We start from the raw sequence: 4,301 nt of genomic DNA, 5'->3' as shown, positions 1-4,301 counted from the left end.
AGTAGTTGTGGCTCGCAGGCTCTAGAGTGCAGGCTCAGTAGTTGTGGCACATGGGCTTAGTTGCTCTGCGGCATGTGGGATCTTCCCGGACAGGGCTGGAACCTGTTTCCCCTACATTGGCAGGTGGATTCTTAACCACTGCACCACCAGGGAAGTCCCCAATATGTGTCTTTTTGAATTATGGTTTTCTCAGGGTATATGCCCAGTAGTGGGATTGCTAGGTCGTATAGTAATTCTGTTTTTGTTTCTTAAAGGGACCTCTATACTGTTCTCCATAGTGGCTGTATCAATTTACATTTCCACTAACAGTGTAAGAGGGTTCCCTTTTCTCCACACCCTCTCCAGCATTTATTGCTTGTAGATTTTGTGATGATGGCTATTCTGACCGGTGTAAGGTGATACCTCATTGTAGTTTTGATTTGAATTTCTCTAATAATTAGTGATGTTGAACATCTTTTCATGTGTTTGTTGGCCATCTGTATGTCTCCTTTGGCGAAATGTCTATTTAGGTCTTCCGCCCAATTTTTGATTAGACTGTTTGTTTTTTTGATATTGAGGTGCATGAGCCATTTGTATATTTGGAGATTAATCCTTTGTCAGTTGCTTCATTTGCAAATATTTTCTCCCATTCTGAGGGTTGTCTTTTAGTCTTGTATATGGTTTCCTTTGCTGTGCAGAAGCTTTTAAGTTTAATTAGGTCCCATTTGTTTATTTTTGTTTTTATTTCCATTTCTCTAGGAGGTGGGTCAAAAAGATCTTGCTGTGATTTATGTCAAAGAGTGCTCTGCCTATGTTTTCCTCTAAGAGTTTTATAGTGTACGGTCTTACTTTTAGGTCTTTAATCCATTTTGAGTATATTTTTGTGTATGGTGTTAGGAAGTGTTCTAATTTCATTCTTTTATATGTAGCTGTCCAGTCTTCCCAGCACCACTTATTGAAGAGGCTGTCTTTTCTCCATTGTATATTCTTGCCTCCTTTGTTATAGATTAGGTGACCATAGGTGTGTGGATTTATCTCTGGGCTTTCTGTCCTGTTCCATTGAGTTAGTTTTCTGTTTCTGTGCCAGTGCCATACTGTTCTGATTACTGTAGCCCTGTAGTATAGTCTGAAGTTGGGGAGCCTGATTCCTACAACTCCATTTTTCTACCTCAACATTACTTTGGCTATTTGGGGTCTTCTGTATTTCCATAAAAATTGTAAAATTTTCATTCTAATTCTGTGAAAAATGCCATTGGTAATTTGATAGGGATTGCATTGAATCTGTAAATTGCTTTGGGTAGTATAGTCATTTTCACAATATTGATTCTTCCAATCCAGGAGTATGGTATATCTTTCCATCTGTTTGTATCATTTTTAATTTCTTTCATAAGTGTCTTAAAGTTTTCTGCATGCAGGTCTTTTGCCTCCTTAGGTAAGTTTATTCCTAGGCATTTTATTCTTTTTATTGCAATGGTAAATGGCAGTGTTTCCTTAATTTCTGTTTCTGATCTTTTGTTGTTAGTGTATAGGAATGCAAGAGATTTCTGTGCATTAATGTTGTATCCTGCAAATTTACCAAATTCATTGATTAGCTCTAGCAGTTTTCTGGTGGCATCTTTAGGATTCTCTATGTATAGTATCATGTCATCTGCAAACAGTGACAGTGCTACTTCTTCTTTTCCAATTTGTATTCCTTTCATTTCTTTTTCTTCTCTTATTGCCGGTGCTAGGATTTCCAAAACTATGTTGAATAATAGTGGCAAGAGTGGACATCCGTGTCTTGTTCCTGATCTTAGAGGAAATGATTTCAGTTTTTCACCATTTAGAATGATGTTTGCTTTGCAGGCCAGAAGGGAGTGGCAGGATATATTTAAAGTGATGAAAGGGAAAAACCTACAACCAAGAATACTCTACCCAGCAAGGATCTCATTCAGATTCGATGGAGAAATCAAAAGCTTTATAGAAAAGCAAATGCTAAGAGGATTCAGCTCCACCAAACCAGCTTTACAACAAATGCTAAAGGAACTTGTCTAGGCGGGAAACAGAAGAGAAGAAAAAGACCCACAAAAACAAGCCCAAAACAATTAAGAAAATGGTAATAGGAACATACATATCGATAATTACCTTAAATGTGAATGGATTAAATGCTCCAACCAAAAGACACAGACTAGCTGAGTGGATACAAAAACAAGACCTTTATGTACGCTGTCTACAAGAGACCCACTTCAGATCTAGGGACACATGCAGACTGAAAGTGAGGGCATGGAAAAAGATATTCCATACAAATGGAAATCAAAAGAAAGATGGAGTAGCAATTATCAGACAAAATAGACTTTAAAATAAAGACTATTACAAGAGACAAAGAAGGACACTACATAATGATCAAGGGATCAATCCAAGAGGAAGATATAACTATTGTAAATATTTATGCACCCAACATAGGAGGACCTCAATACATAAGGCAAATACTAACAGCCATAAAAGGGGAAATCAACAGTAACACATTCATAGTAGGGGACTTTAACAACCCACTTACACCAACGGACAGATCATCCAGACAAAATAAATAAGGAAACACAAGCTTTAAATGACACAATACACCAGTAAGACTTTATGGATATTTATAGGACATTCCACCCAAAACTGGCAGAATACACTTTCTTCTCAAGTGCACATGGAATGTTCTCCAGGATAGATCACATCTTGGGTCACAAATCAAGCCTTGGTAGACTTAAGAAAATTGAAATCGTATCAAGCATCTTTTCCGACCACAATGCTATGAGATTAGAAATCAATTACAGGAAAAAAAAGTGTAAAAAACACAAACACATGGAGGCTAAACAATACATTACTAAATAACCAAGAGATCACTGATGAAATCAAATAGGAAATCAAAAAATACATAGAAACAAATGACAACAAAAGCATGATATGCCAAAACCTATGGGATGCAGCAAAAGCAGTTTTACGAGGGAAGTTTATAGCTATACAATCGTACCTCAAGAAACAAGAAAAATCTCAAATAAAAAAATCTAACCTTACATCTAAAGCAACTAGAGAAAGAAGAAGAAGAACAACAAAATAACCCCAAAGTTAGTAGAAGGAAAGAAATCATAAAAATCAGAGCAGAAATAAATGAAATAAGATGAAGAAAACAGTAGCACAGATCAATAAAACTAAAAGTTGGTTCTCTGAAAAGATAGTAAAATTGATAAACCTTTTGCCAGACTCATCGAGAAAAAAAAGGGAGAGGTTCAAATCAATAAAACTAGAAATGAAAAAGGTGAAATCACAACTGACACTGCAGAAATACAAAGGATCATAAGAGACTACTACAAGCAAATATATGTCAATAAATTGGACAACCTGGAAGAAATGGACAAATTCTTAGAAAGGTATGACCTTCCAAGACTGAACCAGGAAGAAATAAATAATATAAACAGACCAATCACAAGTAACAAAATTGAAACTGTAATTAAAAATCTTCCGGGACTTCCCTGGTGGGGCAGTGGTTAAGAATCTGCCTGCCAATGTAGGGGATACGGGTTCGATCCCTGGTCCGGGAAGATCCCACATGCTGCAGAGCAACTAAGCACGTGTGCCACAACTACAGAGTCTGCACTCTAGAGCCCACGAGCCACTACTACTGAGCACACGTGACACAACTACTGAAGCCCGGGCGCCTAGAGCTTGTGCTCCACAACAAGAGAAGCCACTGCAGTGAGAAGACGGTGCACCGCAACAAAGAGTCACCCCCACATCTAGAGAAAGCCCGCATGTAGGAGCAAAGACGGGAAAAAAAAAAAATTTACAACAAACAAAAGCCCAGGACCAGATGGCTTCACAGGCGAATTCTATCAAACATTTAGAGAAGAGCTAACACCTTTCCATCTCAAACTCTTCCAGGCAATTGCAGAGAGAGGAACACTCCCAAACTTGTTCTATGAGGCCACCATCACTCTGATACCAAAACCAGGCAAGGATATCACAAAAAAGAGAAAATTACAGACCAATCTCACTGATGAATATAGATGCAAAAATCCTCAACCAAATACTAACAAACAGAATCCAACAACACATTAAAAGGATCATACACATGATCAAGTGAGATCTATCCCAGGGATGCAAGGAATCTTCGATATACACAAGTCAATGTGATACACCATATTAAAAAATTAAAGAATAAAAACCATATGATCATCTCAATAGATGCAGGAAAAGCTTTTGACAAAATTCGACACCATTTATGATAAAAATTCTTAAAGTGGTCATAGAGGGAACCTACCTAACATAATAAAGGCCATGTATGACAAACCCACAGC

This window comes from Leucopleurus acutus, assembly GCF_964270905.1.
Source record: "Leucopleurus acutus genome assembly, chromosome: 3".
Classification (NCBI taxonomy): domain Eukaryota; kingdom Metazoa; phylum Chordata; class Mammalia; order Artiodactyla; family Delphinidae; genus Leucopleurus; species Leucopleurus acutus.
Note: the sequence above shows the minus strand (reverse complement) of the source record.